The sequence below is a fragment of the Globicephala melas genome, chromosome 19 (genome assembly GCF_963455315.2).
Source record: "Globicephala melas chromosome 19, mGloMel1.2, whole genome shotgun sequence".
In the NCBI taxonomy this organism is placed as follows: domain Eukaryota; kingdom Metazoa; phylum Chordata; class Mammalia; order Artiodactyla; family Delphinidae; genus Globicephala; species Globicephala melas.
Genome location: NC_083332.1, coordinates 20106019 through 20131076, shown reverse-complemented (window position 1 = coordinate 20131076; position 25058 = coordinate 20106019). Strand labels below are relative to the sequence as shown.

Genomic DNA, 25058 nt, shown 5'->3' with positions numbered 1-25058 from the left:
GCGTGCGATTTGTTGGCTGTGCCTTCAAGGTGCTACCTCTTCAGCCTCCCCCTTGTGCCCATGACCGTGTGTCCCTCAGAGACGGGGTACTGGCTGCTCCAGCCCTGCCATTCATCTAGCCCAAACCCTGCCCAAATGCTGGGGTGCCAGCCACCGCCAGCTTCGCTGCTGCCAGGATCCCATTCCTCTCTGACTTTGCTTGTTGATGTCTTGATCAGCTCAGATGCCATCTTGTCTCTGCAACTCCCCCCGGGTCCTCTTCCAGCCCACGTACTGCAGGTTAGGATGAAGTGTTCCCTTGGCAGTTCTCTCTTTGTGATAGCACCCAGCGTTCTCTCCTGGTTTGGAGACATCTGCATGAAACTTGTCTCTCCTACCATGTGGCGAGTCCCTGGGGGGCTGATTCGGTGTTGGGGCACCTCTGTATACCCCCGGGCTTCCCAGCATGGAGCTGGGCGGGTGCCAGGGACTACAGGCAGGAGGAGGCTGAATTGCTTGGAAGTGTGTTTCTCGAGGATTTTGAGGCCCCTAGTTAGGGCTTGCCATGTCCAGAAGAAGGGGCAAGGAGAGAAGAGGCAGACTCAGAGTGGGCAGAAAAAGTAGAGAAATACAAGTTGCCTTTTTCACCTTGGACAGACCTGGGGTCAGCTCATCATGCCCACCTCAGTCCAGGCTAGCTGTAGGTTGCAGGTCTGCTCTGCTGTTCAAGTGGGCCTGCTTTCTTGGAAGCTCAGAGATGTTCTTCCTAAGAGGCTGCTCTCTCAGCGGGTAAGGAGAAGGTCCCGGTTTGCAGTTTCTCTCTTCATCCTCATCACTGTCAGACTGACTGACACCATGTGGACTGCCATCCAGGAGGACTAAGAATGCTTCCCCGCAGTTTGGACCCAGTGGTGGCTTCCCCAAGGGAACACTTGGCATGTGTTTAATTATTCATTGGTGTTGTCGTCTGTATCTCCCTGCTCCTTGATTGTTTTGTCTTTCCCTAAAAATATTTATTTGAAATTCTGTGATCAAAGACTGAAAAAACAAAATAAAGCCGGATATTAAAATGAAAAAAAAATGTTTAGGAGGTTGGAATGTCAAGATCACTTTTATTAGAAAAGTTTACAAGGTGAAGCCACAAATTATTTACGTAAACTTCATATATCAAGCATCATACTCCCCACTGTGTTTCTGGTGAGCGATATTGGCTGGCATAACCTGGATTTAAAATACTTTCTACTTAAGACAGGACAAATTTATTTTAATTAAAATTAACGGATTTTTCTTGATCATATTTTAACACACACATACACATTCACACACATCTGTGTTCTGAATTGATAAAGAAAGAACTCTGGTTAAATAATCCACTTTTGTCTGACAACGGAATCCGTTATAGAGGTGCACATATGCAGAAAGCTATTTGGAAATGCATCCAGTAGTTGTCAGGTTTTATTATGCAGGAAGGTGTCATGTTTGTTACGAAGCTGAGTGCAGATGGCAGAGTGGAAGAAATGGATCACTAATTTTAACAATGATTAATGAACAGAGATAGAAAATGAATTACATTGGACTATCGGAGGCAAGAAATATTTTTGTGAAAATTTTGACTCATCTGCTGTGCTGTTCTCTGCAAATTATTTTCAGAAATTCTATATGTTGTCAACAGTTGACTGCATTTTCCATTACTGTCTATTTCTGTTCTTAAGTACTTTTGTGTTATTAGAGATACATAATTTCAAAATACCAATACATTCCTGATTACTTAGAGAAAATATATGTAACAGTGTGACTGTTCCATAGACGCTAGCCATAAAAGTCCTGTTTTATAATAATCTTTCATTCTTCCTCATTTTGTCACTACATTAGGAATGTTTGATAAAAAGAAGAGGGGGTGTGGGTTCTTCTAGCACATGCAGAATAAAGAAAAAATAGAAGTGAAGGTAGCAATAAAAATGTGGTCTGGTGGCTTACTGTGGTCTTAAGCTGCTGCCAGCCGTGTCCTTCTTTGTGTCCTCTGCCTGGCATCGTGGGAGGCTGGGACCTGCCCACTCTCAGGAATTAGCCTCGGTGGGCCGTGGCCCACCCTGTCCTGTCTTCTGCGGGGAAAGCCCCAGACATCCTGTGACACTGTCTTCCTTCAGACACGGGAAGTTATCACCAGTTCTTGAAGTTGTCTCAGTAATTTTTTCTTCTGATAGACCCATACTCTAGTCCTATCTCTCTGTTCCAGTGACCTTGGTATTGATAGTGAGTTTTCATGGCCTCATTTCCTTCATCAGCCTTATCAGCAGTTGTGTGTTTGTGTGTGTGTGTGTGTGTGTGTGAGAGAGAGAGAGAGAGAGAGAGAGAGAGAGAGGTCTGCAAATGAATACAGTTTAGATTTCTGCTCTTGGCTATAGGCACACATGTGTGATATCTCATATGGAAAAATGGAGAGTGATTTTTTTTCCCCCTCCTTCCCTCCCTCCATCCCTCTTTTTCTTCTTCTTCTTTATTTTTTGGTAAAGATATTAACCATCTTTAATATGTTGGCTTCAAGGCATTTTATTTTCTTGAGATCCTCAGTGATTGAGACATGATCTACTAGTGTTTGGATCCTGTATTGTAATTGGTAGGCACTTAATTTCATTCATCACGAGCCAGTGGCGACATGAGTAAATGTCAGAGTCAGCACTTCAGGATACTTGCAATTTCAGGGCGACCCAGTCATAGCTTGGCCTTGTCTCTGCAGCCCATGGTGGCACCCACCTCTCACTCACCACTCTTTAATCCTTGGCTTGGAGGTTTATTTGTATTAAAACCTTACAGTATAGCCCCTGAGGCTTCCGACAACTCCCCAGTCTTTTCCCAAGAGTGATTCTCCCAAAATAAGAGGACTGCGTGCTTCTGGGCCCTCTCAGTGAGTGCTGGCCGGCCAGGGTGTGGCTTTCACACGCGCCTGAGCTGCCTCCTGAGAGCTGCCTCGTGTCTGAACAAATGGACGATCTATAACTACTTCCTTCTCCTGAAAATGAGCTTTCCAAGTTTCCAACTTGACTGTTTTATTTATGCTCTTGACCTGTAAAAACAAGCAGGCTGTTTAAAAAGCAAAAATTACTTCCAATGATTAGAGTACTTAGAGTTGAAATAAATTGCAGAATGAAGAGGACATTCCTCGTCGCTCCTGTAGAAAATGTCGTGGAGGTTTTGCTACTTAAGGATAGTCTGTGGTTCTACATGTCAGGGTTTCCCCCGTCTCCCTGGCCTTGGGGTCCCCAAGGAAGGATTCATGTGTCTTCTTCTTTTCTTGCTTTTAGGTGGTGGAATAATCCTAGTGAACATTTAACGCATGTTTGCAAATGGTTCTAAGTCAAGTAGTTTGCATATAATTATGGTCCTGATGGGAAAACACTTTGGAAAAACAACTAGTGATACAATGCAAGTCCTGCTCAGGTTACATAGCATATGCTAAACACTGAGGAAACACACACAGTCTTTAGTGAACAAGGTAGGGAATGCTCCAGGGAGCCAATTTAGAAAGTGACTTAAGGCGAGTGTGGCTTTTCGTGTCTCTTTCTTTTGGCAAGTGTGTTGAGTAGCGGTGGTCTCTAGAATTCTCTGTAAGCCCACTGCCTGCCTGGGGTGGCCACCTTGCACAGGTCTGGACGAGGTGGGTGTCCAGAGAAGGGTGTGTTGGGTGTTCTGACCCAGTGCGAGGCTTGGTGGTGCTCGGCTAGACGGTGCACCACGGATAACTGAGCAGTGTGAGCCGTGGAGCATGGGAAGGGCACAAGCGGGGAGGGAGGGAGAATCCTACAATTCATGGATGGAGAGATCAGGAAGAATAAAAAAGAAATTGTGGATGATCCACTTAAGAGACAAGTGGCTCCTAAATATAGAGCTGTCTCTATGATTCATGGTTTGGATCGCCTTTGAGGTGGTAAGTCAGGGGGAGGGGCCCTCGGTAGGAATAATTTGAGGGTACTTGAGATTTAGACCTTTGGATCTGAGCACTAGGTAGTGAGTGGGCTCTCAGGTTATGTTTTCCTTCAAATTGAACATCTTCTCGTTATTTAACCTGTGTATGTTAATGTCTGTGTGAATCTGGCTTCTGGCTTAAGTCAGTCCCCAGCCTCTCCTCATACATGGAGAGGGGCCACAGCTTGGGGTCTGTTGGCGTGGCCCGCACATGGCCATCGGTGGAGAAGGCTGGCTCCACTAGCTCTAGAGCGGAAGTCGAAGGCAGTCTTGGTCCGGTTGGTTCTGGCTTTCCTACAGACAGCTGTTTGTCTTTCCACAGTTGTTGTCAGTCTTTTGTTTCGGTTGTAATTACCTTCATATTGATCTGAATTCACTCATCAAATCAGACCTGAAGAGTAAAATCATTTGAAAAATTATTTTAAAAATATCTATTTTAATGGGAGAATTCATCCAAGCCAACAGATGGGGACAAGTACCTACCCACACGATCGTTTGGCCACAATTGTTGGTATTTCCAGGGACCGCATATTTGAATGGGCGACACCCTGGCGTGCAAACACAAGACCCACATGCCTACATTGTGCGTTGATGCCAGTCTCTGGGCACGTGCTCTCAGTGTGCCTTTTAAGCTGCCAACCCCAGGAATATATATTTAAGTTAGACTGAGTTGAGTAATTATAATAAAATGGCCTATAGCGTGAGCTGGAGTATATTCAAGATGTCTGTCATCCTTCTATTACCTCGGGTAAATAACTGATTGACCTTTTTGGGGCTCTGATACTTTACTAATCAGAACCTGAAATCTGTATAACAACACTTCATTTACTTGATAGACAAAAGAACAATTGCACTTGAAGTAATGTGATTTCTAAATAGACACTGCCTGTCAAAAATAAATGCATTAGAAGTAAAATGTAGCTCAAGGAGACAATTAGCAAACAGAGGTGACACCGTAAACAGGTGCACCCATTATTCCCAAAGCTTGTGGCAATATATTCGCGTCTTTTAGAGTGATGGAAGATCATGTGACGGTTTGGTGAATTATCTATCGGTATCATCTGACTGATGAAGCCGCTGCTGTTGCAGATCATTTAAAAATGCATCTCACAAATTACATGGTAGCTGGGAAAAATGCAGGGGTTTTTTTTGTTTGTTTTTTTTTAAAGAACAATGCTTTTCTAAAGCTATGTGCTAGATACGTAATTTTTTATTTGAAAAGATGGAGACCATTTCATTATGCTGGGTATACAGTCGGTTAAGGTTGTGCAAATTCATTACAATGTTTGTTAATGTATAAAACATTTTCCATTCTGGTTTTAGTGACATTGGATTTTTTTTTTTTTATAATGTGCTGTTTCTGAAACATCTGCCATCGCTTGTTACCTGTGGGCAGAGGAGAGAGAATATACTCTTTCTAAGAATGTTTATAAAATCTTTACCAAAATGGAAAGGCTTGGAAGATAAGAAGGAAAGGAGATTTTTTTCTTTTCTGTGAATTGTTAGGTTTGAATTTTCTGGAATAGGAACTTTACCATGAGACAGGCCATGGGGCCTTTCACTGGCTGCTTGGTGGGATAGGCTAAGAAGGACTAGATTTTCTCAGGCCTCTCTGTCCCGCTTCAGTGGGCTGTGCCCTCAGAGTCACACTCCTGGAGACTTTCCTCGTTATTTATTTATTTATTTATTTATTTTTGCGGTACGCAGGCCTCTCACTGTTGCGGCCTCTCCCATTGTGGAGCACGGGCTCCGGACGCGCAGGCTCAGTGGCCATGGCTCATGTGCCCAGCCGCTCCGCGGCATGTGGGATCTTCCCGGACTGGGGCACGAACCTGCGTCCCCTGCATCGGCAGGCGGACTCTCAACCACTGCGCCACCAGGGAAGCCCTCCTCATTATTTTTCATCTGTCACCTTTGCTTCTTTTGTTTGTTTTTTTTGCTATAGCATGCGGAATACTGAGGGACCCATGGCTTTGGCAGTTACTGTTTCTTCTCGTTACTAATTCTTCTTGTTACTATAAAATCACAGGAAAACAGTGTGAAGTACTTTGTGTGGCCTCCAAATCGGTGTGGCCTCCAAATCGGTCCGCCCTTGAATTTTCTTTTTTTTTTTTTTGCTGTACACGGGCCTCTCACTGTTGTGGCCTCTCCCGTTGCGGAGCACAGGCTCCTGACACGCAGGCTCAGCGGCCATGGTTCATGGGCGCAGTCGCTCCGCGGCATGTGGGATCTTCCCGGACCGGGGCACGAACCCGTGTCCCCTGCATCGGCAGGCGGACTCTCAACCACTGCGCCACCAGGGAAGCCCCGCCCTTGAATTTTCATGGCCTTCTCCAGAATAACCAGTAGCGGGAGCTAAACTTAATATGGATTGAGAGGTGACAGTTCAGTAGAATAGCAGCATTTTGATGGCACCCTATGCCCAGATGACACCACAGTTCTGTTGAATTTTTGAGACACTCTCCACATTCCGGCTGGTTTCCGGGTGGGAGGTGGCATATGCCCACTCTGCACCTCTGTCTGACTCCTCATATCCTTTTCAGTACTTTCTGAGGCATTCATTCAAGTTTCTGTCTTGGAGATGAAGAAGCAAGGATGAGACTTTGGGGGCTGCCCCGCCTGAGGAGTGGAAATAGTTTGGGCAGCTCCTTTCCCTTGCTGTCCAGAAGATGGGCTCTGAGAGGGGGTGCAGGCCTGGCTGACCTACTCTGCTCTGGAGACACAAGTCAGTTCGTCTTGTGAGTTGAGCCAACGAGAAAACCACGAGATGTGGTACACACAGAAGTACAAACGGGCCAGCCAGTGGAGTTTGTGCCAAGTGCCCAGTGCTCTTCTCCAAGGACTGGCCGAGCAGCCTCTGTGGGAAGCTTTTGGACATCAACTCATCAGAGAAGTGGTGGCCAGAAGGCTTCTGAAGGATCCGAAATCTCTAAGCACTGGAGAGGTTTCCTGATTTGCAGACATGGAAATCCTCCAGCCAGGAAAGAGCAGTTCCCTATGCTTCCTCAAAGCTGTTCTTTCTCTTTTCCCTTTGTTTTTCCTTTTAAATTAATAGACTTTCTTAGTTTTAGGTATACAGGAAAATTGAGCGCAAAGTATAGTCCTTCCCCACATTTTCTCCGATTGTGTTAGTGTGGTACGTTTGTTACAGTTGATGAGCCAACACTGATGTATTATTATCAACTAAAGCCCATAGTTTACATTAAGGGATCACTTTTCATGCTGTACATTCTATGGGTTTAGACAAATGTATACACTATTAGAGTTTCATATAGAATAATTCCACTGACCTAAAATGCCCTGTGCTTCACCTGGTCATCTCTGCCTCCCCCAAACCCTGACAACCACTGATCATTTTACTGTCTCCTTTGTTTTGCCTTTTCTAGAAAGCTGTAGACTTGGAATCATACAGTAAGAATCAGACTTTTAAAACTAGCTTCTTTCTCTTAGCAATATGTCTTTATGGTTCTGCTATGTCACTTTGTGGCTTGATAGCTCATTTCTTTTTATGGCTGAGTACTATTCCACTGTCTGGACGTGCCACAGATTGTCCATTCTCTTATTGAGAGACATCTTGGTTGATTATGCATTTTGGCAATTATGAATAAAGCTGTTATAAACATCTGTGTGTTGGTTTTTGTGTGGATGTGTTTTCAACTCTTCTGGGTAAATACCAAGGAACATGACTGGTGGATTGTATGGAAAGAGTCTGTTTAGCTTTGTAAGAAACCACCAAACTGTCAAAGTGGCTGTACCATTTTGCCTTCTCACTAGCAATGAATGAGGGTTCCTGTTCTATAGCTTTGCCTTTGGTGGTGTCATAGTTTTGGATTTTAGTCATTCTAATAAGTGATGGTATCTCATTATTGTTTTAATTTGCTTTTCCTTAATGACATATGATGTCCAGCATCTTACGTGCTTCTTTGCATCTGTAGATCTCCTTTGGTGAGGCATCCAGATATTTTTGCCCATTTTAAGTGGGCCGTTTGCTTTTTATTGTTGAGTTGTAAGAGTTTTTTTTAATATTTTGGACACCAGTCTTTTATCAGATATGTTTTTAGCTGAGATTTTCTCCCAGTCTATGGCTTGTCTTATTCTCTTAATGTTTTCCCTTTGTAACACCTGTGGGAACTCAGCCACGTCAGCCAGTAGCCTATATTCTCATAGGGCCAAACAGAGTCATCTTACATTTGGGACCTGAGGTTTTAGGACACGTGAAATCAAAGATGCACATGCGGTATGTCTTCATCTATGGTCATGAACTCACACACACACACACACAGACATGCACGGAAAAGAATAGAAAGAAATACACCAAAATATCGACAACAATCCTACCAGCTGATAGAATTATGTTATTTTTTCTTTGTAGTATCTCGATGTTGCAAATTTTCTAGAAGTGAGCACATATTACTTGAATAACCAGTTTTATAAAACTAAAAGTAAATGAACTGAAAAAGGCAACACCTGTAAAGGAGATCCCACAATGGTTCAGGAAGAACTTGTGTAACTTTGATTTTGATTTCAGAGAATATCTATGGAACCAACATTTCAAGTGACATTGATGATGATACATTTTCTCTAAAACCCTGCTTCAGAAAACAAGTGAATTTTTATGATGGCGAAATTCGGCTGTCAGAAGGCCTGATTTTTTGCTCAGGCTGAAATCGGCACTGTACAGTATAAACATAATGCAAGCCACACGTGCGAACCTGTATACAGCTTTATATTTTCTATAAGGGAAAAGAATATAAAAAAAGAATGTGTATATACACACACACACACACATATATATATATAACTGAATCACTTTGCTGTACAGCAGAAATTAACACAACATTGTAAATCAACTAAACTTCAATTAAAAAATAAATAAAATAAAATAGAAACAAAACAAGACAAAAAATGTTTTCTAATAGCCACATTAAAAATGGTAGAAAGAAACAGGGGAAATTGATTTTAAGACTAAATTTTGTTTAATTCAGTGTATCCAAAATATTATCATTTCAACATGTAAAAAGTGTAAAGATATAAATGAAACATTTTACATTTTTCCAAAAGTGATGTGTATTCTAGGCTTACAGCACACCTCACTTTGGGCTGGTGCATGTCACGTGCTCGGGAGGAACTTGTGGTCAGAGGCTGCCAAGCTGGACAGCGCAGCTGTTTGTGATGGCTGAATATTCAGGCATCATTTACCAGGCAGAGTACAGAGTACCTGAACAGCAACATCACTCGCAGAAAGTATAGAGGAAAGAGAAAACAGGCACTTTGTGTTTTCTAGTTCTTTCACATTTTTTTCTTCAAGATAAGCTACTTCATAGATACCTTGTGATCTGATGATGGTATGAAATGTCTTCTGTAAAGGGATAAATATTTTTAATACATGTGGTGACACAATATACCAGAAAGCGTTTACAATTCGGGGGACTTTTTTTTTTTTTTTTTTTTTTTTTTTGCAGTACGCGGGCCTCTCACTGTTGTGGCCTCTCCCGTTGCGGAGCACAGGCTCTGGACGCGAGGCTCAGCTGCCATGGCTCACGGGCCTAACCTCTCCGAGGCATGTGGGATCCTCCCGACCGGGGTGCGAACCTGTGTCCCCTGCATCGGCAGGCGGACTCTCAACCACTGCGCCACCAGGGAAGCCCCAAAAATTTGGGCGACTTTTTTTCTTCTTTTACATACCTCCTACTCTGGGGGACACAGTTGTCTCAAATTTGCCATCCTGTAGAATCTTTTTTTTTTTTTTGAATTTTATTTTATTTTTTATACAGCAGGTTCTTATTAGTTATCTATTTTATACATATTCGTGTATATATGTCAGTCCCAATCATCTTATAGAATCTTGAGCTGATGTGGGATCTGCCTTCTCATGGATGGGATGAGACTGGGGCCAAGTTGGGCAAAGACATAGGGGTGAGGGTTAGGTACTGGCTCTCAGAGAAAACAGCCTCCAGGAAGAACTGGGGTGCCATCCTGCACCGGTTCAGGCTCTGGGACTCCACCAGCGTGGCAGCTTGGCACCATGTCCAGTGACGCAGGTCTTGAGCCTTGTGGGAAGTGCATGCATCTGGTCTGTGCCTCCTAGCCTGAGCACACTAGCCTAGAGGACAGGTTCTCCTTCTCTGCCTTGCCCTGGGTCGGAATCTCCCACCTTGGGGTGAGGCGTAGGAATCCATGTGCAGAATGGTGCCAAGGCGTGGGTGTGCTCCTGAGGGCATGTGGGGCCATGGGTGTCTCTGACTAGTGGACACCAGGCAAGCTTGGCTGCTTTGGAGACGGGGCTCTCCAAGGCCACGGGGGAGAGATGTTGTCTGGTACTGGGAGACAGTGGGGCACAGTGGCTCCCATGGTCATGAGCTCTTAACCTTGGGCAAATTACTTCGTGCCTAGTGCCTCAGTTTCCCATCGGTAAATGAACATGATAATGGTACCCACCTCACTGGGTTGTCATGAGGGTCAATGTTGTCATGAGGGACTCTGGCTGGCACATGGTAAGTGCTCAGTACATGTCAGTTGTCCGTCTTACGAGTTCAGGAATGGTTAGGTCAGTGAACAAGTCCCTTCAGAAGTGGGGTGTGTGTGTGTGTGTGTGTGTGTGTGTGTGTGTGTGTGTGAACGTATTCCGGCCGTTTCCTGGACTGTATTTCTTTAAGGGCTCATGCACTCCTGTCTCCTTCCTGCACCATCAGCCTGGACTGAATCGCCAGCAAGGATCTCTTCCTTCTCCCTTCACTTTCCCTCTTTCCTTTTCTCCTTCTCAGGGCTGTTTTGACTATGAATTAATTGTAGGTTGGGGGACTTGCAAGCAAAAATCAAAGCCAATAAACTTCAAAAGGATGGGGAGGACCAGGGCCACCGGGGGAGTGCAGAGGCTGACAGGGGCTCTTGGGACTGCGGGGTAATGTGGTGGGGGCTTTCCATGTCCCTTCAAAGGGGACACCAAGTGTTTCAGATTGTCACTTAAAAGCTCAGATGCGAAACTTTGGAAATCTGGGTGAGAGGCAATGGTTTCCAAAACAGCTATTTTTATCTTTTGCCAGCAAGCATGAGCCCAGTGGAACGTAAAGTTAAACTTGGAATTTCTTGGCAAGGGTTAATAATCAATGTAGATCTCCTAACAAAGGAGATGCTGCCTTATTATACTGGGAAAGTTTTTTTTCTTAACTGTCAGTGAAGCAGTACTAATTATTACTCCAGTGTAAATGAGGTCATTTCCTATTAAGAGAACAAAATGCTTAGCCTCGCCTTGCCAATTCATACCAACTATTTTTCACACATACTCAGCTTTTTAGTTTTTTTTTCTAAATTTTGATAAAATCCATTCATTTGTATTAGAAAAGTGTAAACCATCGCAATAATAGTTGCCCATGATTACCCAGATGAGCTTTTGTAATGTGTGGGTTGTTTGAATACCATGTGTTAGCTATGGAACAATTAGGCAGCTGAATGGATCTTTAAAACAATCAGATACTTTTATCTCACTGAAAAAATACATTCCTTGGATGTGTACTGTTAAACCGTAAATTCCGGGGAACATTAAACTCACGTCACGAGGAGAACTTTCGGATATATGTTGATCAAGGACAAAAAGACATCCAAATATCTTGTCTTCATGTTTTCATTTTTTTATGCAAGCAAAAAGATTTAAGGAATATTGTAGCAAACAAAGGGTAATTGTTTTAGCCCAGATGTTGCTTTTGCACAACAAGCAGGTTACAATGTTCCCACAGAGCTGATGAGCCCAATCAGGGAAATGATTAAAAATTGATTTTGTCCCTGTAATTACAGTATGTAAACTACTTAGCTTGGATTGCAAAGGAAGTGATTTTCTAATTACGTATATACTCTGGTGTCTAATGATTGGTTTTTTGAAGTAATGAAGAGAGAGCACTAACGACTCCTTGGTGTTCTGTTGTTTAAGAAAGACCATCTTTAGAGTAAGCAGCAACAGACAAAGAGTTTAAATTGAATTTTCAACACTGTTAATGTGCACATGGATTTGTTTATTAAAGAGACAGGGAAGTAATTTGATTGGCTCTGAGCATCTTGGCTTTTTTTCATGCTAAAGCATGTAAAAATACATGCACCGGGTCGCAAGCTGATGGGAAGAGCCTCTCCACTCCTCTTTTATCATCCCAGCGCCCGGGCTGATATCGCGGGCTCTCAGGTTCCTGTGAGCGTCTGATGTCTGTGTATCCTGAAAGCATTTAGATCGAACAGGTATCAAATAGCTTCTCCATCAAAGTTACCTTTGTTTTAAAATGAAAGAAGAGGCTTCCTTTGGAAGCATGTCTGGGCAGCCCAACGCACTCCGTGTTATAATATTTCAGTTGTGTCCTGTGATGCTGGGCTCTGCATCAGGGTGGCAACTGCCACCCCCCACCCCAAATGTACGTGCACAAACACACAGACACATGCACACACACTCACACAGGTGCCAGCCCTGTATGTGGAGGCCCGACTGAGGTGGGTTAGTTGTGGGACCCCATGGGGTGGGCTGATGGGGTTTAGGAAAGAGCTGGCTGAGTTCCGAGCGTTCCTCCACTGCTGTGAGACACTTTGTGGCTGTTGAATAACAGCTCCTCAAGCACCTGTTCTGGCAGAAGTTAGAAGAGGGCAGTGGCTCCAAGGTGACCCCGAGAGCAAGCGTGTGGTGAGGCCAACAGATCAGGACACACTGCCATTGAAAAGATCTTTTGTTACTCATAGTTCTTAAGGGGAGGGGGCATGCCATGCCATGCAGTGCTGCCCAGGGGAGCATCAGGGTTGGTCAGGAAGAAGAAGGAGCGAGGGGAAATGCGGTTTCTGAGAGAAAGGTGCGGCAAGGCAGGGTAAGCAGACTTAGGATTGGCTAGTCAGATAATTTTAGTAGGCTCCGGGGCTCCGGGGCTGTCTCGGGTTGTCTGGTACCTGACCCTGAGGCAACTAGGGCAGGGGGACAGTGGTCCAGAGTGTGAGAGCCTGATACAGAAGGTTGTTGGGGCATGGGCTCTGGATTGGTTCGTTTGCAAATGAAAGATGTGCTCCCAGGGGAGTCATTTGCTATCTCTGGGAATTGGCTAGTTCTGGGAGCGGCTGTCCCTGCAGGGTCATCAAGACCCCAGATGTCAAAGCATCAGAAACATATGGTTACTGCACCTGAGCCCTGGGTAAGGGCTGATTTGGGAGTGGTGATCTGTGCCACCAGAGTGGCGGGCCAGGATGAGCACAGGGTGACTCTGGGCCCCCGTTATACCTGACGTCCTACTTGGCAAGTCTCACTGGCTGCACACAAAAGGCATCCTGAATCTGCTTGCTTCTCCCCATCACTGCGGCTCTCAGCCCAGGTCAGGTCAGCCTCCTCTCTCACCTGGACAGCTGCAGCAGCCTCCCCAGTGCTCTGCGTGCCTCCACTCTGGTCCCCTCTTGCCTGTTCTCCCCACAGCAGCCAGAGTGATTCTTGCACAATGTAAATCAGATCGTGTTATTCCCTTGCTCAAAACCCACCAATGGCTCAGAATAAAGTCCATATTTCTTACCGTGCCTGCTGAGGTATTTGGATCCTAAATAGCCCACCCTGTCCCATTTTCCCGTGCACTGTCCATGCCCTGGCTCCGTGGGTAACACACCAGCTCCGTCCTACACCATGGCCTTTGCATTCACTGTTTGCTCTGCTTATAAAATTCTTCCCCAGCTGTTCACAGGGCTCACTCCCTTACTTCTTTCTGGTCCCTTGTCAATGTCACTTTTTTAGCGAGGTCTCCTCTGATTACCTTATCTAAGGTAGTCTCTGTCACTGTTCGTCATTTCCCCAGCTTTATTTTTTCTTCTAAGAACTTATTATTCGCTAACATTATATTTTAATTGTCACTGCTCACTAAGACATAAGTTTCGCACAAGCAGAAATATTGCATACCACCGGGTCCCTGGAAGCTAGAAGTTAGGAGACGCGGGGGGCACTTGACAGGTGAGGGGTGAATGAGGGACTCAGTCCCTGAGGCTTTTCCCAGGTAGCTTTCCTCACCAGGAAGCCTCTCCTGTTGGGAACTTATGGGGGTGGTGAGGGCTGTCACTGGGGCTGTGTTCATCCCTCAGAGTCTCGGAGAAGGAAAGCGCGAATCACTCAGTGCTTTGGAATGGAACTTCCAGGTCCATTCAGAGGAGCCACCGTGTTTTGGGCAGGGTCCTTGTCCCTAGCGGGTCTGGAGAGAATATTAAGTACTGAGCTGGGAGGGGCACCCAGACGCTCGGAAAGGGTGATGTAACCCCAGCTAGTGTCCCTTGGAGAAGAGGCTCGAGCACCCCTCTGTGTGCCCCTCCAGACGGAGGAGAGCCCGCTGCCCAGGAGAGCAGGTTCAGAGGTCTTGGCCCTGGACGACTGGGGTGTAATGTTCAGACAGCTCCAGACATGTCTCCTGTTAGCTGCACCCTTTTCCAGACAGAGGGCTGAAGGAGTTCTGCTGTCTCTGTCTCTGAATCCTTCTTTCCTAACTCTTGTCTGGAAGGAAAGCAGTTGATCTCCACTCCCATCTACCCCGGACTGCCCAGACTCCTCAGCAGACAGCTCTGCTTCTGCTGCTGAGCCTCCAAGTGACCCCTGAGGAGGGTGATGCCGTCTCTCTAGGAATATACTCCGTCTCCTGCAGGGGAGCCTCTGGAGCAGAACGGGGACCAGGGGAGGGGTGATGTGAAGCAGCCCTTCCTTCTTCCTTCCATCCTCCTTTTGCTTCCCTCCATCTCTACTACTTCCCTCCCTCCCTCCCTTCTTTTCCTTCCTCTATCCATCTCCATCCCTCATCTATCCTATTGTCCTTCCACCTTCCCCTACTCCCTCCATCCTTCCTTTCCCTCTTTACTTCCTTCCCTCCCTCGCACTCTCCCTTCCACCCCTCCACACAACATTTACTGAGCTCCGAGCCCTCTGCCAGAAGTTAGGGACTAGAAGGTGAATGGGACGTAGCCCTTTCCCCATGTGCTGTGGGGTGACCTAGGGACTCCCCTCAGCTTGCTGCCTGGTGCTTTGTACCGGGCCCTCAGCAAATGGTAACTCTTGTTGTCACTTGTATGACTTTCCAGTTGTCATGGTGTAGGGTGGGCGACAGGTGTGTAATGACCACGGGAAGGCAACATGTTTGCCTAGAGGAAGGATCTTTTGTGGTCAACTCGGGGCTCATTACAGAGGCACTGTTGATGGGGAGTGTGTGGCATCTTTGTTCATCTCCTGACTCGCCAACGGCCTCTTCCCTCAGCGCCTTTGTGCCTGAGTATGGGAGGCTGGGCTCCTGGCATGCCAAGGTTTCCCTGGCTCTGCTCAGAGCTGCCTTGTCTCCCCTGGGAGAATTCATGAGGGAGGGGCATGCCTTGTCCCCTAGTGGGGGCCCAGCGGATTCACAGGGATGCCGCAGTGCGGGCTCACTGTGTGCCAGGACGGGCAAGAGCTGCCTGGACCACCTCCCACTTTTTTCCATCTCTGTCCCCCATGTCTTCCTGTCCTCTCCACCCCACTCCAAAGTCCCTCTCTCAGAGCTTTCCATCCCCTCTCCTCCCCTCCCCTTCCTCAGAGGGGCCTTGGAAGTGCCTCAGGCTATAAGCAATCCCTCCTTCCCCAGACCCCCTCAGTGCTCCCTGCTTTCTCTCTCCTGCCTCTCCAAGTCGCAGCCACCCTGCACTCCTTGCTACAGCCCCATGTCAGGATCGCTGAACCTTTGCCTTCCCCTTACCTCCAGCCCTGTCTCCCTCGAGGCCCTGCCTGCAACTGCTGAAGGGCTCAGCTCGCATGCCCTCCCTCCCTCCTTGGTGCCCCTCCGTTGGCCCCCTCTTGGCAGGCTCCCTGGCCCGCCAGACTCTTCACATGGTGGGCCATTTCTGGATCCCATGGCAGATCCGCTTGCCTTTGGCCAACCCCAGGGCTTGGCACACAGAAGGTCTGAGCCACTGACGGAACAGGTCTCCTAAACTCATTCGCTCCCTGGGGCTGGTGGCTGAGAATGACTGCATGTGGGCCTTCCCTGCGTTTTAAAGGGGAGTCAGGGTTTATCAATGTAGTGGATGGGATTTCAGGCATTTTTTTGGGGAGGTGGTTGCTACCCAAACCCCCTTGACTCATGCCATGCTTTTCGCTGCCTTTGTGATCTGCCCCCTCCCTCCCCTCCTCTGATCTGGTGGTACCTGCACCAAACTGGACTTCTGGGCAGTGTCTCCTGGGTGGCGCCCCTGCCCTGGCTCCTCACTGTGGGGTCCCTGTGGAAGGCAGGGATGGGGGGGGCCTCAAGTCAGGGACCTTTTTCTGGTTATGTTACTGCATTATCTCTCAGTGCGAGTTACTTACTTGCACCAGAAGAGCTGTTACTGCGCTGCCATCTTCCTTCCTCCCCATCCGAATCAAGAACATCAGTGTCTGATGTGGTCACCTTTGCCCGACTTGCAGTGACTGTAATGACATCAGACATCAGGAGCCCCTCCTATTTCGACTGGCTCACAAAGGCACAAATGGCACTAACTAGATTTCCCTTCCTGACGTTCCCATTCCAGCAGGAAGCTTGTTAGGCAAAACTTCCCAGGCAGGTGGCCACCTTTGGGCAACCCCCTAAGCACTCGGGGGACCCCTTACAAGAGCACAGCTCCAACACAGCCTCAGGGCTGTGCTGGGGCCTCGAGTGATTGAGGACCCCAGGCAGATTGCAGGAGCCGGAGGTCTGATCAGTGGTGTGAAGCCAGAGGACAAGCAGGGGTGGGACTTGCCCAGTGAAGTCTCCCCGTGTTCTCCCTGTCACTGGAATTTACAAGGCTTCTAAGTGAACAGCCCCTGGAGAATAGTCCTCAAATTTTGCAAGCCATGAGCTTGGATATAAAATCTAAGTCTGTCCTCCACCTCCTGCTAAGCGTTAGGAGCCTTGTGAGCAAATTAAATCTTCGTGAAGCCACGTCGGGTGCTGGACGCCTGTTCTTCTCCGCTCTGGTAGAACCTAGGAAAGCATAGCATTGAGCGCATGTTTTACATTGCCTAGAGTTTCATGTTGAGTGACACAGAAAAAACAAAATGCAGAAGATAATCTGATTGAGGAGAGAGAGAGACTTGTAATCTCTGTCCTCGTTACAGATGGTTGAGATGTAGACTTTTGCTTTCTGTCTCAAGATAGGCAGGTAGGGCTTCCCTGGTGGCGCAGTGGTTGAGAGTCCGCCTGCCGATGCAGGGGACACGGGTTCGTGCCCCGGTCCGGGAAGATCCCACATGCCGCGGAGTGGCTGGGCCCGTGAGCCATGGCCGCTGAGCCTGCGCGTCCGGAGCCTGTGCTCCGCAATGGGAGAGGCCACAACAGTGAGAGGCCCTCGTACCGAAAAAAAAAAAGATAGGCAGGTAGAAATTTGTTTACAAATAGCGGTGTCCCTGTTACACTTTGAGAAAACACTTCTAGCACACACTCAGCAAACACCTTTTTGGTTGCCAGAAATCAATCTTGGAGTTGGATAGAGTGTTGAAATCCGTGGTTTGATGTTCAAATACCTTGGTCTGGGGCTGCCACCACGTGCTCTCCGAATGCATCTTCTGATGCATTTGCAGACACATCCTTAAATCTCTACCGGAATTCTACTTCTACAATATCAGAATGTACAATTTTTCAAGAGGGAATGTTTGCTTGCCCTATTAAGTCCTTTCTGTAACATGGTAAAACAAATTTGATTCTGCACTGCACTGGCTCCAAGCTGGAGATCTCAGACTGAGGCTTGGCCTTGATCACCCCAACTGACGCTCTAGAACCACTGTGGTGGGCATCTCGGCTTTCCCTCTGGGCCCCTGTGTCATCCTGCTGCTTTTCTGGTCTTGGTTCAGAAAGAGGACTTTGATGACACACAACACTCCTGACCCCTGGGTCAGTTGCAGATTCCTGGTCTGGACCCATTGAAAGCTGCTCTGGCCACTGAACCAGGCATAGCCAATTGAAATTTGGGCGAAATTGTGTGTGGTCTACTGTAGGGGGCTCCTTAAATTAGGGAGCGAAAAAGAACCCCTGAGTACCTTCTCAGTTCCTCACTTTTAGAATTCCAGAGAGAGAGGGAGGGAAAGAGAGATAGAGAGAGAGGAGGGGGGCCTTACGTGCTCTTATTTCTTCTTCCATCCCACCTAGAGAAGAGATGGTTAGATGCCCCACCCCATTCTCTTTATGCAGGTGGCAATTTCCCATTAAAAGAAGCTGAGCAGCTGCATAGCACAGGGAGATCAGCTCGGTGCTTTGTGACCACCTAGAGGGGTGGGACAGGGAGGGTAGGAGGGAGACGCAAGAGGGAGGGGTTATGGGGATATATGTATACATATAGCTGATTCACTTTGTTATACAGCAGCAACTAACACAACAATGTAAAGCAATTATACTCCAATAAAGATGTTAAAAAAATAAAAGGTTGAATTAGACTATGTAAAAAAAAAAAAAAAAAAGAAGCTGAGCAAATTTGGTTTATTGCAGCAAAGGTCACATAGTTTCCAGTTTTAAAATTGCTCAATGAATTGGGGCAGTGGGGGCTATTGAATGTTTTTGACTCTCTCAACTAACCCAGCAAATTGTTACCTTGGCTGAATGCTGTCTACCTGTCTTATTGGAGTCGATGTGTCCGACACTGAGAATTTCTAACAGGTCTTATCTTTGCAGTTCCTGACCACCACGGCTTTAAGAATATCCACCAGCTACAAGGGAGCTCCGTTGCTTTCAGACTTGCCCGGTAAGGAACATTGTTTTGTAGTTTGTTGAAGTGGTGTCTGCCTGTGTCTTGTCGGGGAGCCAGACTGCCCTCTTTGGGTTGTGGGTCCCTGTGCTGGATAAGAGTTCTCCCAGCTACTCCCTTGCCTCTTTGGACAGAGGCTGGGCTTTGGAGAAGCTTCCAGATTCAGAGGTCTCTGGGATCCAGCATGGGCCCCAGGTCTTCTGGATGTGATGACTATGTGATGTCAACATGTGCTCAGAAGTTCTCAGATTGGGGTCACAGATGGGGCAAAGCCCTGCAAGGTTGGCTTATCGCTGTCTTGTGTGACATCCTGGAGGGTCGCTGTCTGCTGGCTGGCAGCGGGAACGAGAGCTGGTGAGCTGGTGGGACGGCTGCCCAAAGCCAGGCAGCCCCTCCAAGCACCGCCCAGGGCCTGTCTCCCCACCACTCAGCATGTGGTTCTGCGGCTTGGCCCAGTCTTGGAGGAAACCTGTCTCCGAGTGGCTCCGTGCCTGTCACCTCAATCAGACTCAAGATCATGAACTCAGTCATGGAGTGTTTTCCCCACACTGAAGCTAAAAACTTAACATAAGAAGGGGCAGCGCTCGTATTTGATGTCTGCAACCTCCTCCTCGGAGGCTGCCCCTGATATCTCTGTAAACTCACCCTCAGATCTAATTAGCCAAACCCACCATCTCCTGACCATGGGCCTCAGAGGTCACTACATAAACCGGGGAAATTGATAGTGGAATTACGCACTTAGAAATTAATTTTGCCTTGTACTGAATATATATTTTTATTGGGACTTTATCTTGTTGAAAAAGTGCTTACTTCTGATTTTGTGGATATTACTGACCGTGGATTACTTTTATTTTGGTTTTTACACAACAGTTATGTTAGAAATTTGCTGTTTTATTCTTACCTTCTTAGTAAAAATCCTTTTATCACACAATGGGTAATTTATATCCATTACCAGGCCTTTCAATCCTTTTCAGTGGGGCTGTCAGCGCCGTTGGCACAGTAATGATTAATGTGATCTAATAATAGTGTGCCATTATATTACCTTAGTAAAACATGTACCAACATCCTATTCGGATCTACCAAATTCATAGCTTCCTATAATATTTTTGTTGAAAGACAGGATTACTATTTTTCAAAGCTGATTTTTTCCCCTTTAACATATTTAATGAAATTCACAATTCTTTGCCTTAGTAATCCGGGCATTTGATTGGGCTCGGTGGGTGAATTTGACAGCTGTAGGCACTGTTGTGATTTGTCAGGGAGAGGCTGGACAGTCCCAGAGATCGGCCAGAGAGATTATTGTGTTTTTGTTGGGCCTGGGTTGTTTTGCCTTGAAGAAAAAAATGGCTGGATTTCCAGTCCCTTCTGACGTGTAATAAGGAAAGTGTGTTTTAGATCGAAAGGCAAAAGAGCAAGTAATTTGGCTCAAAGACTCCTCTCTTTCCTGCCCTGTTTTTTCCTCTCTTGTCACCTGCCTCGGTCTGCTGGTGAACAGGACGGGCCGCACAGCCAGTGGGAGCAGCTTCAGACCCGGTTCCCGGAAATGCTCCTTCTCGACGCATCCTTTTTTCTTGTAGCTTTGGCTCAGCTTCTCAGGAGCTGAGATGGGGTTTCTCAGCAGGGCACTGCTGACATTCTGGGCTGGGTAATTCTTTGCTGTGGGGCCACCCTGTGCAAGGTAGGATGTTTACAGCATCCCTGGCCTCTGCCCATTGGGTATCAGTTATGAATCCCTTTCCCCCGTTGTGACAACCAAAAATGTCTCCTGAAATTACCAAATGTCTCCTGGGAGGCACAGTTGTCCCTGCTTGAGAACCACTGGTCTAGTGTGATAGGAATATAAGCAGATTTTTTTGCAGTGTGGGGGGAATTCCAGTTGGAGTTCCAGAGTTTCCCGGTGCTTCCTGGGACATCTTTGGCTGTGGGAGAAAAGATATGTGGATGATGGGTACACACTGCATCCTTTTCCTGGCTGAAATGCAGCCCTCTTACTTCTTTCTCCCCCCGACTCTGTCACAGAACCTGGCCTGAATGAGGGCCTGAATCTTAGCTTCTTCCACTTAAATCCCATTATAATCATGCTTGTGATTGATAACATTCCACCTTTTCAAAGATCTTTAAAATCTGTGTCAACCAAGGATGACATTATTGTAGTGCCGGTGAGATGTATTCAAACAATTACACACTCAGATCGAAGTGGGAAGGTTTGTCCTTTTATGCTCGTGCCTCTGTGATGTGGCTTTCACTAGCACCTCAGCCCCCATGGCCCCAGAAACCTTCAGCAGGAAAATGCACGGGAAGAAACAGGTTTTGCCCTTGTTACCACTCAGCTCTGAAAGCAGCTTGAACATTTGGGCTTCTTAAGGCTAGAAGCTGGGGGACGAAGGTGAGGTTGTCGAGCGCAGGGGAGAGAGAGAGAGGGAAAAAGAGAGAAAGAGAGGGTGAGGGAGGGAGAGAGAGAGAGATCCTCGTTTTTGATTCAGAACAAAAATTACTGCTGCAACATTGGCTCGAAATATGCAATCAACTGAAATCAGGAAAAGTATTTTGAAAATTTATATTGAAATACTTGAATCTAGATATGTGTGCACCCACATACATGTATATATTTAAAATCAAGTATAGAGAAGACGAGAAATAAAGCTTTTGTCATAAAAATACTGCCTGTAGTATTTGCCCTCAAATGATCCTACCACAATGGAATACATTTTTGTACTGTTGGCATTTCCATAGAAGACACTTTTGTTTGTTTCTACAACTGATCCTTGATGATAACAACAAATGAGGAAATGGCTCTGATTTACCTTTGTGTTAGAGGATTTCAAATGCATTGTGATGTTTGGTGCAGGAATCATTTTTGGTGACCCACTTCTTTACTGGTTTCTGGTCTGTCTCCCCTACTACAGTGTAAGCCTAGAAAGAGTAAGGACTTGCTGTATTTTGTTCAGTGTTATTTTCCTAATTCCTGGAATGGTACTTGATATGCAGTAGGTTCTCAATAAAATTTTGGTGACAGGAAGGATGGATAGGTGGATACCTGGATGGGTGGATGGATGTGCAGATGAGTGGATGGGTGCATGGGTAGATGGGTGGTTGGATAGGTGGATGGGCAGATGGATGGGTGGACGAGTGGATGGGTAGATGGGTGGATGAGTAGATGGGTGGATGGATGGGTGGATGAGTGGATGGATGGGTGGATGAGTGGATGAGTGTATTGATGGATGGATGAGTGGATGGGTAGATGGATGGGTGGCTGAGTGGATGGGTGGATGGATGGGACTCTATCTCAAACCCTAACAGAATCTTAGAATGGTAGACCCAGTGGTTCAAATGAAATCCCACTTTTTACCATCTCTTCATCCCTGGCCCCCCCAAACATTTTTTTTTACAACCAAATGGTCAGTTATAGAAAGTTATTCTTATTATCGCTTCTTTTCAATCAGGTTTTTAAAAAATGCCTAGGATTGTGCCAGACTGTCTCTGTAAGTTGAAACCACATGGATGCCTTGCTATAAGAGTATCTTTAAAAATCCACCAGGGAATATACACAAATGACTGGGATGGAAGTCATGGAGGCAGAGTAGGGGAAGGTGACCTCTTTCACAGTGAGACATGGACATGGAATTTATGAGGCTCAGAAGACTCTCTGTTCAGATGACTGGTTGTCTGTCTCCTGGGCAAATCTCTGTAATTTATAGTGTATTTCATGTTCTTGTAGAGGCTGTTGTGTGTTCTCTTCAGCCCTGCTATCCTGGATCTCTTTGGGACTCGACAATGCTTAGCTACATGGGCTCAGCCATCTTGAGGAGATGGGCTGAGGCTCCTAAGTCCCAGCATGGTGGGTACCAGTCTATTGGAAAATGTATTCCCAGTGATGAGGATAAAAAGTTGCCCCACGCTTGACTTTAAAATTATTGCATAATGGACATCATAGAGGCACCAGTAAGAAAATAATAAAGAAGAGAGAGATAAATGACCTCTAAACCTGGCAAAGGTATGGACTCTGGAACCACATTTCCTGGATTGAATCATCGCTTCACCACTCACTAGCTATATGAGCACATGTCAAGGGATTACCCTTGTTGTGCCTCTCTTTTCTCATCTGTAAATTGGGAATGACAGTAATGACAATGTAGTAGATTATACAAGTAATTTATGTGATGTGCTTAAAATACTGCCTCCTGGCTCAAAGTAGGCAGTTAATAAATGTGTGTTGCTGTTATTAGTAGTATTTTCATTTTCTCTGTTTAGTCACCTTTTCCCCTTTCTCTGTCTTTATTCAAGATTAAGGAAAGTATAGGCCATTTTCAGATAATTAGCCTTCCCCCCTCAGACTCATACCAGAGCTAAGAGCCTGGAGAAGTTGCCAGGCATGCGGTCTTCCTGGCACCCCTGGGGACCGTGGTTAGCAAGTTCAGAGAACATCAGAAAGGGTGGTGAGTTTCCTAAGTCAGCTTCCCCATCCCATTTCCTTTGTGGAAGGAGAGTTGTTGACACACCACTGGGATTTACTTGGTGTTTGGGGCGTGCATTCCTGGGATGGATGCCACGTGGTCATGGTGGGTGGGGACAGCCAGCTCTTAAAAGGGAGTGGAGGTTCTTGGCTTTTCTCCGCCACCCCATGCAAGTGAGACTGCTCTGCATCATGGCCCAATCTTGTATTTTTAGCATCCACTGAAATTTAATGTTTTGCTTTTGGTTTATTATGTATGCAAGTATCTTGCTGATAAATTACATGTGTAATTGTACCATCGGAACCACTGCTAGTCAGCGACAACATATAATTAAACTCACCCTTGTAGTCATTGAACTTTTCCATCCCTGACAAGATCACTGACCACTCCAAGGAGGGTTTGCCTCCACGTCTGAGCCGGTGTGGCCTTGCCCCCTCCCTTTCTCACGGCCCTCCCCTCACCGTGCACCCCAGGGTGTGCCCTCACACGTGCAGAGTGGACTTCCTTCAAACAGCGCTGAGCCGGAGGGAGGAGAGGCTTGGGCTCTAGGGCCTAGAATGCCTCTCTCTCTAGTTTTGTGTCTATACCCAGATGGTTATTGGCCCCAGAGTGGGTGCTTGGTAAAGACTTGAATGAATAAGTCTTAGAAATCTCTTCATTTGCCTGTAAGCCCTCTTTTCACTTGTAACCCCGATACCCTTCCACTCATCTTCCTTTTTCAGGTGATGTCTATTGTGCTGCTCTTATGCCGTATGCCAGGGGCTAGTAGACCACAGCCACAGTGGGTCACACTTGGCACACTGCCTGTTTTTTTAAAACATTTAGAAATACTTTAAAAATTGTGACAAAATGCACACAACATAAAATCTATCTTGACTGGTTTTAAGTGTACAGGTCAGTGGCGTTAAGTACATTCACGCTGTTGTCAACCATCACCACAGTCCCCCTCCAGAAATTTTTCATTTTCCCCAAATGAAATTCTATACCCATTAAACATTCTTTTCTCTCTTCTCCCCCATCCTCTGGCAGCCACCCTTCTACTTTCTCTTTGTGAATTTGACTACCCTATAGCTACCTCATATAAGTAGAATCAAACAGTACTTGTCATTTGCTGCTGGCTTATTTTGCTTAGCATAATGTCCTCAAGGTTCATCCATGTTGTAGCAGGTGACAGGATTTCCTTCTTTTTTAAGGCTGAATAATATTCCAGTGTGTGTTATCCGTTCATCCATCAATGGACACTTGGGTTGCTTCTACCTCTTGGCTATCGTGAACGATGCTGCTATAACCATAGGTGTACAAATATTTCTTGGCGACCCTGCTTTCAATTCTTTCCAAAAGTGGAACTGCTGGATCATATGGTAATTTTATTTTTAATTTTTGGAGGAACTGCCGTATTATTTTCCATAGTGGCTGCACCATCTTACACTCCTACCAAGAGTGCACAAGAGTTCCAATTTTTTCACAACCTCGCCAACACTTATTTTCTGTTTCTTTTTGATGGTAGCCATCTTAATGCATGTGAGGCAGTATGTCATTGTGGTTCTGCCTAGTTTTGCAAAAGCAAAGAATGGCTTTTACATTTCTGAATGAATGAAAAAAATCAAAAGGAAAACAATGTTTTGGGACACATGCAAATTACATGAAATTCAAATTTCAGTGTTCATAGATACAGTTTTCTTGGCACACAGGCAGCCCACTCATTTACGTATCATCTGTGGCTGCTTTCACACTATAGTGGCAGAGTAGGGCAGTTGGGACAGAGATTGTGTAACCCGAAGAGCCTAAAATATTTCCCACCTGGTCCTTTACAGAAAGCATTGGTTAACCCTGCCCTGTGGTCAGAACTTGGGACCCCATATCTTGTTTAATCCCCTCCGCAGCCCACTTTGCGAAGAAAGTGAGGCGCAACAAAGGTAACTTTCTTGCACAAGTCACACATCAGAAAATGGCCAGACCAGG

The 25058-nt window shown here is 46.1% G+C and overlaps 1 protein-coding gene across 8 annotated transcripts in view; it reads left to right on the top strand.

The window, feature by feature from the left end:
• Nucleotides 1–25058, top strand: part of ZNF536 (zinc finger protein 536) — a 418630-nt gene that overhangs the window by 35629 nt on the left and 357943 nt on the right. For 7 of the 8 annotated variants that reach the window (XM_060288591.1, XM_060288594.1, XM_060288590.1 and 4 more), the window contains exon 2: nucleotides 18570–18639. The gene's annotated coding sequence lies outside the window, so the exon portion shown is untranslated. Of the gene's footprint in view, nucleotides 1–18554; nucleotides 18640–25058 lie in introns of all 8 variants that reach the window. The other variant, XM_060288593.1, reaches the window with a different exon arrangement.